We start from the raw sequence: 15564 nt of genomic DNA on the forward strand, positions 1-15564 counted from the left end.
ATGATAAGGTGGGCAATGTAGAAGGTCTTCCTAACTACTTTAGCAATATGAGTGTCGAATGAAAGGCTACTGTCAACCTGGGTTCCCAGGTCCCTAATAACTTCTTCTGTGTTCAGGGATTGCCAACTATATGGTAGCTAGGGGTAACCTTATTTAACTCGAAGGGTATGACTATGCATTTCTTGGCTTTTAACTTTAGGCCATGGCTCTGGCACCAGTTATCCGTTTCTGTGAGACCCTTCTGAAGGATATCTGTGTCGGATGTGTTTTCAACACGGCCCAGTTTGCAGTCATCTGCAAACTTTGTCAGCCATAACCCTCCTGTGTTTGCTTGTACTTCAGAAAAGTAGATGCCAAACAAGAGTGGGCCCAGGACTGAGCCCTGTGGGACACCACTTGTGACAGGCTTTGAGTCTGACATGGCGCCAGCAACTCTGACCCTGTGGGTTCTGTCACTCAGCCAGTTTGCAACCCATCTTGTAATGTATGGGTTTACATTTAAGTTGATGAGTTTTCAATGATACCCGAGTGAGGTATTGTATCAAAAGCCTTTGCCAGGTCTAGGTAGGCTGTATGGACTGCCTTTCCCTCGTCAATGGCCTTGGTGACTGTTTCGAAAAAGTCAACCAAGTTTAGAAGGCATGATCTGCCTTTGACAAAGCCAAACTGGGTTGGATCCAAAGTCTGCAAGTTCCCTATGTCTTTATTTATGAGATCCATTATGATCCTCTCCATGGCTTTGCAGATAAGGCTTGTCAAGCTAATGGGATGGTAATTTCCAGGGTCGGTGGAGGCACCGCCTTTGTGGATACCCTTTGACTAACTGTGATACTTCAGCCAATTATTGCACTAGATCATCTCATTGTCATATTGTGGCATGATGCTTGGTGAGGGTAGGATGTTAGTCACGGTCCTCAGGTGTGCATATAGTACATGGTGTTACATTACTTAACACATGGCATTCATGCTTCAGGTGGTGCTGCAGGGCTGCCTCTGTCGGATGCACATATTACACTCCCTGTACATGTTTGTGAGCAGGTCATGCCATTTTAGGCATCCCTGTTATTATTTGAGTGAGTCAGAGGGGGTATCATTCCCAGGGTTCCTACTGAGCCAGTGTATGTGCAATGCGTTGCCTCTTTGCCAAAGCCAGGGTATACTGGGCACGCCTCCTTCGGCCTACTGGGGCAGGCTCAGGTTGTTCCTCCTCCGAGTCATGCTCTGCCTGTGATGGCCTTGGCAATGGTCGGGGGCTGTTTGGCCCAGCCCTATGCTGGTCCTGCTGCAGCTGCTTTCGCAAGATCATATTATGTAGCATAGCACATACCATGACAATTTGGGTACATGTAGTTGGTGTGTACTGCAAGGCTCTACCAGATGTGTCCCGACACCGGAACCGTGACTTGAGCAGCCCAAACACATGCTTTATTACATTACGTGTTTGTGCGTGTGCCTCATTATGGCATTCCTGTTCAGGTGTGTGTGCGTTTCTGATGGGTGTCATCAGCCACGGCTCCAGTGCATAACCTGCATCCCCCACTAGGTGTCCGTGTGGGATTTCCCCATTGACAAATGTCTGGTACAGCTGCGTCAAATGCCAGGTGTGGGAATCATGGTAGCTCCCAGGGCAGCCATCACACACATTCATTATTATGCCCTGGGCATCACACATGACCTGGCAGTTGATGGAGGGGAAGCCCTTGCGGTTAATGTAGGCCCTACCCCACTCACCGGCTGGTGCTTTGATGCGTATGTGCGTGCAGTCTATTGCACCCACTACCTCAGGGTATTCCGCTATTTGCTGGAAGAGATGCATATTGCTGGCCAATACCTCACTGGCATTGGGGAAATATACGTAATCACTGACATGTGCTGACATGGCATCCAGGAACTGGTGCAGTATCCTGGAGGCTGATGCCTGTGATATCCCCATCATATCACCAGTTGGTCTCTGGAAGGTACCTGTTGCTAGTATTCTTAGGCCAACACATACCTTGGTTTCCACTGGGATGGGTTCCCCTCTGTTGGTTCTTTGTGTGAGGCATGGCCTGCACAGCTCCACTATTTGCTGCAGGAGTTCTCTGTCCACTCTATAGAGCTCTACTATCTCCAGCTCATGTAACCCGTGATAGGTGACCCTGGGCCTGTACACTCTTCTCTGTCTCCTCACTGTGTGTTGTCTGGCACCATCTGCATTGTCACCACCCTCAGCAAGTCACCTATGTCTCATTATGACAGCTATGGCAGCCCCTAACATTTCTGCTCTGAGTTCAGCTTTTGCAGTTTTCACTTCTAATAACTTGCTCCTGTCTTGCAGTGTCGCTTGAGAGAAACATCCTGCACTGCTGTTTGCAGAGTTTTAAGGGCTGGGCTGGGCTACTATTCTGCCTGTGTAATTACCTGCTTCTAATTGTTTTCACCTGCTAGCTCCAGCAGTATTCCCTGGTAGCTTCCTACTAATTCTGTTGCTTCCTTTTTCCTTTCTGTTTCCTCAGGGGGAGCAGCGTGTATACCAGCAGAAACACACTCACAGTGGCTTACATGCACGCACACATGCTTACACAGTTCAGAACCTGCTTATTCAGGTTAAAACGCGCGCACACCCACGCAAACAGTGTTAAACATCTCCCAACAGGCTCTCACATGCTCAGTCTGCCTTACACGCGCGCACACTGTCCTACTCGCGCTTCATGGCATGCACACGTGCGCATGCACGCCCAGCAAGAAACTTTGATGTAGGCAACAGTGTACACCTTCCATTTCTTGACTTTCCCATGCTGATGTTGTGGCACTCCTCTTTCCATGATATGTGTCTGACATCTGTCATGTAACTCTGACCTCCAATGAACTGCAATTCATTCTGCCATTCCCCCATGTGATGTCACCTATCTCCTACTCTGTTCCTCTCCTTCCTGTAACTCTTACACTACTCAGAATGTGCTCATTTGCTATGTGACAGTGGAATTCAGTATCCTAACACTCATTTGCATCAGATTGCCTACTAATGCTTAGTTACATGTCTTAGACTCAGCTTCCCCACTTAGTAACCACTACACGGTGGCCATGTTGTTTTTGGTCTGCTAATCCCTGCATTGTAAATCCATGTATTGCATAAAACCCACATTTGTGGGTTTATAAACTTCATTTTTATGTTTTATACAGCGCAGCCCGTTTGCGCGGGGCTGTGCTGTGTTTAAACATCGGTGATCGCCGAAAAAAAAAATTATATTTTTATTAATTTTGCATCAGGTTACCTTGCCAATGGCCACATACTTGGCCATTGGCATGCTCCCTGACACATATGCTCCCTTTATTTGGAGCTGACATGGCTCCATTGTGGTTTTTGCAGAAACTTACTCAGTTGTCAACTGAGTACATTTCTGCAGCTAAAACAGCTCTTAGACGGGCTGCTTTAGGCTTCCTGGATCGCTAACCAACCTCATTTGCATGCTATTTGGCTGCAAGTGAGGTGATTAGCTTATCCACGCCCACTCTGTGTAAGAGACGTTTTAGCTGGTCTCTTACACGGACTTTGGGCTGTTCCTGGATCGCGAAGGCTGCATGGAGTCTTACTCTACTCTTAGACTCCGTGCAAGCCTTCGTGAATCCTGCCCATTATATTTGACAGGTAATAACACAAGAAATCTTGTGTATTAAAAATGTGATTCATATGAGATTATAAGATTAATAAGATTTTGATTATGGCAAAAAGAGTGGGAAGATGAAATAATGTGTAGTCTAAGGCATTATAGTTTTATAACTTGTGTTTTAACTTTTCTTTTACTTATGTATATTTTTTTATATCGTATATTTCATAATGATGGAAAATTGAAGTTTTATGAATAAAGGATTCCTGCTCTTTTGATACATGCCATGGGATGGGATATTTTATATCCACCATGTCTACTAACAGCTCAGGCAGATGAGGTCTCAGTTTAACTTATAATCTAAAGATTGCACACTCAGGAGTACCACACCTCATTATGCTAGACTGCAGTGTCAGTACTGAAAAATGAACTAGGTATGCTACAAAAAATAAGTAGGTAGTAACTGTGATAATTAGGTGTCTATAATGGAATCTGCATAGTAAATTTTATTTTGATGCATAAAATCACTTTAGGCTGCATGACAGATCTTCACCAAAGCTGAAAGATAGAAGCAGTAATTAGTAGATGTGTTATTCATTTAATGTTTTAAAGCATGCCTGTGATATCATCTGTGATATCATGTTATTTATTTATTATTTATTTATTTTATATTTGTTAACCAGGCATTGTCCGACTGGGCAAGAAGCCCATTTTCAGTGGAGACCCAGAGAGAAAAGCTCCCAAGCAATGGTTACAAAACAAATTAAGATAAGAAAAAAATAATATACACATTGTACAATTGAGTAAAGTTACAATTATTGATTAAACATTGAAGAAAAAAATAAAACATGGTACAAATATGAATATAAAAAATATGAAATCTCAAGTTCAGATTACATAGTAAAAAATAAGATATATATATATATATATATATATGTATATATATATATTAGGATTGACTGGTATTGTCATTAATAGGGTATTAATTCTAAGCATAAGAGCAAGGAAAAAATAAAATAGAATATAACACAATGAGCAAAGTGGAGATAGCTTAGCCAGAGGAAGTGCACAAACATAACCAGTGGTTTGAGTAGCATTGTAGTAGGTGCTGTTTGAAGTTATGCTTATCAGGACAGGACATAATTTGCTGTGGAAGTGAATTCCAAGCTTTAGATACTGAATGGTTGTATAGTGAGTCTCCATGAAAGTTAAGAGATTTACTAATATTGAGTAGTAATTTATCAGCTGACCGAAGTGAGTTCAGATTAGTATAGGGTTGAACAAGGTCAGATAGGGCTGAACAGTGGTCAGTTTTATGGATAACAGAGTAACTATTAACTGATTAACAGTAAGTGAAAGAGTTCAATCCAGCCAAGTTGTTGAAGTTCAGTACAGTGATGCGATCTATGTGAAAGGTTTGCAGCAAATTTAGCAATATTATTATAGCAAGATTCAAGGTTAAGTCTGATTTACAAAGGTTATTGAATATTTGAGAAGAGTAAATTAATGTAGATAGGAGAGGGTCATATCTGCGGTGAGTCTGGCATGATTGGTGAGAGATAGTTTAGCCCGATAAAGAGCACCTAGTTTAATATGGACTTTTTTGATTGTTAAGGCTATGTGACTCTCAAACTTTAGGGCACTCTCTATAGTAACACCAAGAAGTTTTGTTTGTTCTGCAGGTTCGATAACTGTGCCATTGGAGGAACAGATAGAAAGTGGAGTTTGTTTATTTGTTGTGGAAGAATTAGAAAATACCTTAAACTTGGTTTTGTTAGGGTTTAAAATGAGTTGACGGACTGTTAAGTATTTTTCAATACTATGCAGGGTATTCTGGGTTTTATTTTGGAGCTGATTCAGAGCGGGACGGAGCAGATAAGGGAAGAATCATCTGCATTTTGTATGATAGAGGCAGGATTAGCTGCAGAGCACAGATCATTAGTGAAAATGATGAAAAGAAGAGGTCCAAGAATAGAACCTTGTGGGACACCAACAGTAACGGGCAGTTGGGGAGAGAGATTATCACAAAAGGTAGCTTGTTTACGGTTAGAGAGAGAACTATGAAACTAGTGTAATGTTTCACTGCTAAAACTGAATGTAGCAAGTTTGTTGAGAAGCAGTCGATAAGAAACAGTGTCAAAAGCCTTTGACACATCAAGAGATTATTGCTTTTTGTTTTTGAGGAGATTAATGGTATTGGTGAAACTTAATAGAGCAGTATTAGTACTGTGTTTGGGACAAAAGCCATGCTGGGAATTTGATAAAAGGATGTTCTTTAGGAGGTAGTCTAATGTTTGTTTATGTAAGCATTTTTCTAAGATTTTGGCTAGTGGGGAAAGGATGGCTATAGGTCTGTAGTTGGATAGATCTGGGGATTACTCTCCTTTGTGAAGGGGTATGACATGGGATATTTTCCAGAGAAGGGGAACATACTGTTCAGAAATCAAGCGATTAATTAGTATAGATACTGGATAAGAGATGGACGAAGCAGAAAGTTTTACAAATTCACCTGGCAACTGATCTGCAGAGAGAGAGAGAGAGAGAGAGAGAGAGAGAGAGCAGGGTTATATTTTACTTAGAAGGTTTGCATATAACTAGTTTGATTGGTTTAAGAGAGAAAGGAGGAGTGTTGAGACAAGGAGGTGGAGGAGGTATGGAGTGTGGTGAATTTTCAGTTTTGTTAAGTAATGTGGTTAATGAGGTAATAAAGTGGGTACTGAACTGGGTAGCTATGTAGTCTGTATGGTGGTTTGTTGTAGGGGATGGAGTGGTGGGTTGCCCTGTGTAAAGAAGGTGGTTAATTGTTTGCCAGAATCTTTGGAAGTTATTTTGGTATCTCAGCTGACAAGTTTGAAAGTATGTTTTTTTTTTGTCTTTTCTAATTTGTTTTTTGACTTGATTTCTGAGCTGCTGATAGGAGGTATAGTTTGTATTATTTTTGTTTATGTTATAAAGAGTCCAGGATTTGTCTCCTTGCTTAAGTAGAAGAATAGTTTCTTTGGATAAGTATGGTAGTTTTATCGATTTAGCACAAACTTTCCTGAGAGGAGCAAGACTGTTAAATACCTGCAGAAAAGCGGTATTGAAATACTATACTGCACTATCTAAATGAAGAGTTTTTAGAGGTGACCAGTCATAATCTTTTAAAAGTGTGTTAAATAAGGTGGGGAAAAATGCTCCTTGTTACATACATAGTGAAATGTAACATTGTTAGTGCAGTGAGTACATTTTCTGATAAGGTAGGTTGGGTAGTGATCACTTAGGGGAGACAACCAGTGACATAATTATCGTTGGGTTTGTTTGTTAGAATCCAGTCACATATAGAATGTCAGCTGGAGACCTTGTCTATATGGGGAGGCTGAGTGATATATTGAGTAAAGGCAAATAAGTTAATAAAGTTGGCGGGAGAGGAAGAATAGCAGGTAAGCCAGTCAAGGTTAAAGTCAACAAGTATAATAGTTTCTTGAGAAAAAGAGGAGGAGGCCCATTCCAGGATGTTTTCAATGTGTGTGAGGTTATTAGTAGGGGGGAGGTAGATGGCTGTAAATATAATGGATTTACAAGAATTAATGTCTAGTCAAGGTGTTAAGATTTTTGCAGAAGGGAGATGAGCTGGAATGGTATTAAGCTGTAGTAAACTGAGGCTATATTTGAACATTATAGCAATGCCACTGCCACATTTAGACAAGCTGTCCTTTCGTGTGATACTATAGCCAGGAGGAAGTAATGCTATGATTTTTATGTGGGGCTTGAGCCAAGTCTCAGTGATTATAGCTATATCTGGGGAGTAGTGGGCAATGGCAGCATGGAACTCATGAACTTTACTTAGGAGGCTTCTGAGGTTGAAGTGTATTGCAAGTAGGTTAGAGTATTGTCTATGGAGTGGTGGTAGGGTGATGTTAGAAACTGAATCTGGAGAAAAAGGAGGGTTTGAGGATGTGGAGAATGCAGGGCCAGGGTTTTGACACACAGGCCCCCAAAACACGAGCCCATAGCCACCTCTTGGTTTTGTAGATAATATTCCCCTTCAAACACGATATAATTGCTCCTTAGTACCATCTCTAATATTTGTTCGTACATATTAATCTTGTCTTGGGGAGTATCCTTTGAATATAGGTAATCACAAAACCACTGTATCCCCAGGTTGTGAGGGATGACACTATAAAGGTTAATGATATCTACTGTAATAAGTAGAAAATTAATATTATACTCTATGGCATCTATCTTTTTCAAGAAGTCCCAGGAGTCTATACAAAAGTGCGGTTCCCCTTAGATGTATTTATTTAATTCTTTATCTAAGAAATTAGCCATGTGGTAAGTTATTGAACCCCTGATGTCCACTCTAGGCCTGATTGGTGGCTGGTTTAGATTTTTGTGTATTTTGGGCACCCTGAAGATCACTGTTGTAGTTGGAAATTCAACTAAAAATAGTATTACTCATCTATCATTACTAACCCATCTATAAACATGTCCTGTATGAACCTTTTTATCCTTCTATGAATGCTGTTTATCTTATTCAGTGAACTCTTAACATAAGTATTTTTCTCCAGGATTTCCCATCATTTTGCAGATATAATGTGTTGTGTTCATTATAACACCCCACCCCCTTATCTGGCTTCATTATTCTGATCCCGATATTCTGCTTCAAAAATTGCAATTCAAACTTCTCATCACAGTTCAAATTGTCATTAGTACTATTCCTAAAATACTCTTTGTTTTTTTTATTATAACTAAGTACCTGAAGATCTAATTCACAAACTTTTTCAAATGTTTTCAGTGTTGGGTGTAAAGGGGGGTTATAGGTGCTAGAAATCACGAGTGGGTCGCATAACTGTTTTACTTTATGAAACATTATGTCAAGTTTAATTTGCACACATATTGTTTTAAATCCAATAGAGTATGCACTCAGTTTATAGGCTGACTAGGTACAAATGTAAACCCTTTAGCAAATAAATCGCACATAGGAACATTTATAACCAAGTCCAAGAAATTATATACTTTGAAGTCCCTTGAACTAAGTTCAATATTTAATGGTAGAAGAAGAAATTCATGACCCCCAGAATTATTGTCCATTATTTCGACATCAGAGTCTATTATCTCTGTTGCGTCCCTCTTCAGGTATTCCTGTTGTTCCCCCTGTTCATACGTCCCCTGCCCCGCTGGTATGAATTGGACTGGCCCCTTCCTTGGTGATTGCTGGCTCCATGTCAATTCATTATCCGCTCCGAGTGCCTGATGGGAGTGTTCTCTTCCTCATCTATAAAAATCATCTTCCAATATATCCAAGTTAACATTGTTATTATCATAGCTGTTATTAAGGTTGGTGTTCTGCTCCATTCCCATTCTATTATGATGCCATTCTTGAGAGGTTGGGGGAGGGTAAGCAGTATTACCACTATATTCCTTTTAATCTTTTTGGAGTTTTATTGTTTTTCTGTTTTAATGACTTGCATTTGTTCATCTATTTTATGAAAAATATGGTAATAGTCGAACCTGTTGTTATTAAATGCAGGATCCCGTGTAATAAGTCTGTCCAGTGCCATGACTTCCTTATTTAGATTTTCAATTAAGTTCTCATTGTGTCTTATTACTGTTTGCATGTATTCAAACCCAAATTTGTCAAATAGCAGTAAGAGCTCATTGTGAAATGCTGAGCCCACAATTAACCCAGTTGGGTATCACCACATGCGTAGCCCTTTTAGGACTAATTTTTGGTTCAAGCATTCCCCAAAGTATAAATTGTCCATCTGTAGTTTCTTAATTTTTAATAAATAATGATCAAGTTCACTCCGCCAATCATTTTTGGTAGTATTATTGGCCTCTGGATTATTTAAGAAACAAGACTAATTTCTGAGCCAGTCAGTTAATAGTGGCAAGTTAAAAGTACTCACATTCTGCCCATTCTGTCTTCTTCCACCATTAAATATCAAACTTAATAGTTCAAGGGACTTCAAAATATATCATTTTTCGGACTTGGTTATAAATGTTACTATGTGCAATTTATTTGCTAAAGGGTTTACATTTGTACCTAGTCAGTCTGTAAACTTAGTGCATACCTTATTGGATTTAAAACAATATGTGCACGAATTAAACTTGAACATAATGTTTCATAAAGTAGAACAGGTACGCAACCCATTCAGGATTTCTAGCACCTATAACCCCCCCCTTACACCCAACACTGGCAACATTTGAAAACATTTGTGAATTAGATCTTTGGGTACTTAGGTATAATAAAAACAACAAAGAGTATTTTAAAACTAGTAATGATGACAATTTGAATTGTGATAACAAGTTTGAATTGCAATTTTTGAAGTAGAATAACAGGATCAGAATAATAAAACCAGATGAGAGGGGTGGGGTTGTTATAATGAACAAAACAGATTATATCTGTAAAATGAGGGAAATCCTGGAGACAAATACTTATGTTAAGAGTTCACTGAATGAGATGAAGGGCACTCATAGAAGAATAAAAGGGTTCATACAGGATATGTTTATAGATGGGTTAGTAACGATAAATGAGTTACACTATCTTTTAGTTGAAATTCCAACTACACATGATCTTTGGGGTGCACAAAACACATACAAATCTAAACCAGCCACCAATGAGGCCTATAGTGGATGCCAGGGGTCCAATAACTTACCCCATGGCTAAATTCTAAGATATAAATACATCCAAGGAGAACCTCACCTTTCTATAGACTCATGGGACTTCTTGAAAAAGATAGATACCATAGAGTATAATAATAATTTTCTACTTATTACAGTAGATGTCGTTAACCTTTATAGTGTCACAACTTGGGGATACAGTGGTTTTATGATTACCTACATTCAAAGGATAATCCCCAAGACAAGATTAATATGTACAAACAAATATTAGAGATGGTACTAAGGAACAATTATATCTTGTTTGAAGGGGAATATTATCTACAAAACCAAGGAGTGGCTATGGGCTCCTGTTGTGGGGGCCTGTATGCCAACATAATTATGGTTGTGTGGGAAAAACAATTTTTAATGACATCCCCCTTCTTTTCCCATTGTAACACCTACATACATTACCTGGATGACATTTTTATCTTATGGCAAGGGCCTAGTGAACTTATAACCCCCTTTCTTGAATTCATTAATAATACAACAGATTTCCTGAAATTTACTTACATCATCAAAGGAAATAAACTCCCATATTTGGATATATTATTAATGAAGGACCAAGAGAATGAAAGATTCTTAGCTGAGATTTATTGAAAGGAAACATATTTTAACAGTTTCCTTCATTTTAGCAGCTGCCATCCCTTCACACAGAAGTGAGCAGTGTTAAAAGGGCAGTTTGTGCAAGCAGCACGAATGGTTACATTATAGGACAGTTTTATTAAGTAATGTGACCTTTTAAAGGAAATGTTTAACATTGACTGAAAAATTATGGGTGAAGTTAAGGCCAAAAGGAGGATTGGACATTTCTCAACTATTTTAGGACTTAAAACTAATGTTAGACAAGAGAACATTAATCCTATAATAAAAGGTGTAGTTGAGAGTGCAATTAACTATAGCTTAACTATATCCCAATGATGTACCAAATAATGACATAGATACTGCTAGACAAGAAATCACCCCATAACAATCTAGCTTTTTGACATACTTTTCAAGGGATGCATTTCTGGCCAAGAATATACTAGTAAAGAATTCGGACTTATTACTTATTATGAGATGAAAGAGATTTAAGTGATCTGATAGGAGAAAATCCTATTTGTGTATTCAGAAAGGGGTCTTCCCTAAAAAATCTGAGCAGAAGAAATATAAGCCCAACAATGGATATATGTATAAATGTGGGGCATGTAAGTTTTGTTCTAACATATTAGAGACCAATGATTTAGTGATTAATGGGGTGAAAATTAAAATTGCAGAAAGATACTGTTGTACCAGTGAAAGATTAGTATATTGTGCACTATGTTCCAATTACCCATGTTTTACATGGACAAAACCGAACATAAATTAAAGCACATAATCGGTGAACATCTAAGAAACATCAGGGATTGTAGTGAATTGAATGCCTTAGCTAAGCATGTTTCCGTAAATCTTGGGCACCACTTTAAATTCACTATCTTGGATTCAATAAAATTATCAGTTAGGGGTGGAGCCTGGCCACATTTACTAGAGAAATTAGAACGTATGTGGCAATTGCGCCTGAACTCTTTGCACTGGCCAGAATTAAATGACAGTTTATCCATTAGTAGTTTATTGAAATTTAAAGTATTAAAGAGATGACGGCAATATCATCTCATTTTACACTATATTACATTATTCCATTCTGCGGTAGTTTTATATATATGGCCCCCTGAGTACGTTTATATAGATAGGTGAACATAAGCTGTAGTTTAAGGCAGACTAAATGAAATAAAGGAGTATTGAAACAATATATTTGGTATAAATGTATTTTATGGTAGCTTAGACTTTAAGCTATTATTATTACTATCATTATTTTTTAAGGGGTTCCTAAAAGGGGAATGGGTTTTAAGTTAAAGATAGTAGGGTGTATTAGCACTGAATGCTGTTATTGAATGCTGCTATTGAATGTTGCTATTTTTATGTCTCCTTGTATTGATTCTCTTGATATTCATTTTTAATATTTGCCCTTTAAAAGTAAAGAAAGCAATGTTATTATTTTAACATATTTAAATGGGGAATAAAGCATAATAGCTTTATCTGATGAAGTTACTGCTAAATGATTGTTGGGACGAAAGTGCTTATTTATTTTAATAAAAGTATGTGACTTCCCCTACTCTTTTGAATAGGTGCAGTGGCATATCTTATTTTCCACTGAGATAACACCAACTGAAGCAGATGAGACCTCAGTTTAGTGTCTCATCCAAAGGACAGCATACTCAGGAGTGCAGCACTCCCCTTATGCTGCACTGCAATGTTAACAATCCATCTATCGAGTGTGGGAGTAGAACCCACAGACTTCAGTAGCAAAGGTCACCTTTTGCACTGGTGACTATAATTGTGTGTGTTGAGGACAGTAGACAGCCCTGACTGAATTCTTGACCCATTATTGGCATGTCAGTAAGCAGCAGTAAGCACATGTGGACATAGGGGTACTGCCAGTTGTTCAGATTAAGTGCAGGCAATCCGGCTTTCCTATGGTCATAACAGATTCAGATTCCTGCTGGATAATTATATTACTAACATTGCATATTATAAAAGCATTGTAGACTATTGCATGTCAATGTTTTTCTATGAATGAGGTGTGTAAATAAAATGTAATTTAAATGCTAATAATATTTGCGAGTGCACAGGATGAGATGTATAAATTCAATAAAAAAAAAAAGGAGATCTGGTGACCTCATTTGTCCGGTCAGATCACAAAGTGGTAACCTATGAAATAATGCCAGAACCTTTAAGAACTTTTCCAAGACCAACTACCTCCTACTAATTGAGGGCATAATTAAATTACAATGTCCCTCAAATTGACAAAGCACGATGGCTTATGTGGAAGTGTTTATGGAAACCCTGCACAAGCATGTAAATAACTCCATAGAACAGCAGTTCCAAACTAAAATTAACTTAGGACAAACTCCAAAAAACAAGACCCCTTGGTGGACTTCCAATATACATATGTTGTATAACAACAGAAGAAAGAAAATTGTGTGCAAAAATAGGAAATGCTACTCCCAAAAGACAAAAAACTCCCTCTTCAGTCTCAGCAAGCAATTCAGTTGACTATTTAAATCTAACAAAGCCAACTTTAAGGCAAAAATAGTATCCCAGGCTAAGAATAACCATAAGCAATTTTCAGTTATGTAGACGACCTTAAAGGGAATACCCAATAGTGTGCTGAGCTAATAGTAAATGGAACTTCCTATACTGAACCAGGGGATACAGCAAATTTGTTGGCTGATAAACTTAGCTAAAGTTTCTGCCCCTATCACCCCCATGTCCTACCCCCAGGAAATACCCTCTTCCATTTCTTACCCAACTATCACTAAAGAATAGGTCTTCACTGCACTCTCCAGAGCTAAAAACACTGCATCAGTGGGTCCTGATAATGTCCTAGCCTGTCTCCTAAATAGCATGAAACATGACCTGTCAGGGCCACTAGAATCTACATTCAACTACAGGCTCTAGAAAGGCTTCATCTCTAGGGAATGGAGGACTGCAACTGTCATCCCTCATCACAAAGATGGACTATCAACAGATCTAGGGAACTACAGACCCATAAGTTTAACTAGTCTTATATGAAAAGTCATGGCAAGAGTTATTGTGGGCCTAACAAACAAAGACATAAGAAATCTTCAAGCAATGGACCCATCTCAGTTCAGTTTCTTCAAGGGTAGGCCATACTTACTAAACTCAGTTGACTTTTTGAGAAGGTCACAAAAGCCATGGACAAGGACAAAATGGTATATACTGCCTTTCTTGACTTTGCAAAGGCATTTGACACAATACCAAACTCAGGTATTAGAGACACACTCAGATTTAGTTATAAATCCCTATGTCATCCGATGGATAACCAAACGGCACACAGGACACATGAAGTTAGGGTGGCAGAATCCACCTCAGTGAAGAGGCCTGTTACTAGTGATGTCTAACAGGGCTTGGTATTGTGACCTCTCCTGCATGAAATATACTTCTCTGAAATAAAGGCAAATGTAGAGGGCCTTTGGCTGACCAAATTTGCTGATGACTGCGATCTAAGTGCAATCACTTAATCACCCAGTGATGCAGATATCCTCCAATAACTGCTGTCAGAACCATGGCCTAAAACTCAGTACAAAAATATATAATTATACTCTTTGGTAAGATGACTACCTCTACAAATTAAAACATTGATAACAATCCCCTAGGAGTAGACCTAGTGGTAAGAGACTTGGGAACTGAAGTAGACAGTAACTTGAACTTTAATCACCATGTGTCCATGGTAGTCAGACACTCTTTCCACATGGCACAGCTTATAATTAAGAGCATGGCATCCAAATCTAAAGAGATCATACTCACAATATACTCAGCCCTCATTATACCAACAATCAAGTAGATTGCACCCTTCGGCATTTACCTGACCAGGAATTTGCAATAAATGGAGTGACCACAGAGATTCCTCACTAAGTGAATACAGAGTGTAAGTAATATGTATGTAATATGTCCTATGCAGACTGCCTTAAGGTCTTGTCTCTGTACTCGGTCTCCTACAGACTACTGAGGGTTAATCTATGAATAACCTACAAGGCATTTTCCAATCCATCTCTAATGGATCTACTACACATTCACAAAGCAGTAAAATTAATACATCTAGGGATCTAAACCTCATCTGTAACATAAACAAAACATGTTGGAGGGATAAGTATGTGTCTCAGAGATTACTCCTTCTCTAGAACAGACTCCCCATTCATGTGAAACCAGACCTCTTCCCTAAACCTATTGAAATGCAATTTGGACAAATGGAAGGAAATCACAAAACCATCCCTGGCTTGTCACTTGTGTCCCTATGGACAGGGCCAGTTTGTAGATGCCTTAAGTCACAGGCATATACCAAAGCTGTTCTAGTCTGTGGAAATTGATAGCTGGGAATATTGGGGCATGAATGGCTATGCTAAAAAAGGCTGTAAGGCCATTAGCCTAGTAAACACCTATGATATTATAAACGCAGGATCTTTGTTCACATTTTATTAAAAAATAAATAAATAAATATAGACTTGTGTTTCTTATTAATCTGCTTCAGAGGCTAAAACAAAAGTGCATGTGTGCATTTATTTGGGCATTTGCAGACCTGGTAAATCTACACAGAGAAACTCCTAATTAGTGGCTCATTACGATGTCTCAGAATTGAATACTGCACTGTCAAACTTAACAACGCTAGTTTTCTCCCTAGTGGCCCATCCCTCGCAGTACCATGGGCACCCTTAGACACACACACACACACACACACACACACACACACACACACACACACACACACGCTAGTATACCAGACTAGCCCCTTACTAGA

The 15564-nt window shown here is 38.9% G+C and overlaps 1 protein-coding gene across 1 annotated transcript in view; it reads right to left on the bottom strand.

Annotated features, from left to right (window-relative positions):
* Positions 1-15564, bottom strand: part of LOC122794948 (adhesion G protein-coupled receptor F5-like) — a 719027-nt gene that overhangs the window by 303185 nt on the left and 400278 nt on the right. The window lies entirely within an intron of this gene.

This window comes from Protopterus annectens, chromosome 2.part1 (assembly GCF_019279795.1).
Source record: "Protopterus annectens isolate FY-2018-M chromosome 2.part1, PAN1.0, whole genome shotgun sequence".
In the NCBI taxonomy this organism is placed as follows: domain Eukaryota; kingdom Metazoa; phylum Chordata; order Ceratodontiformes; family Protopteridae; genus Protopterus; species Protopterus annectens.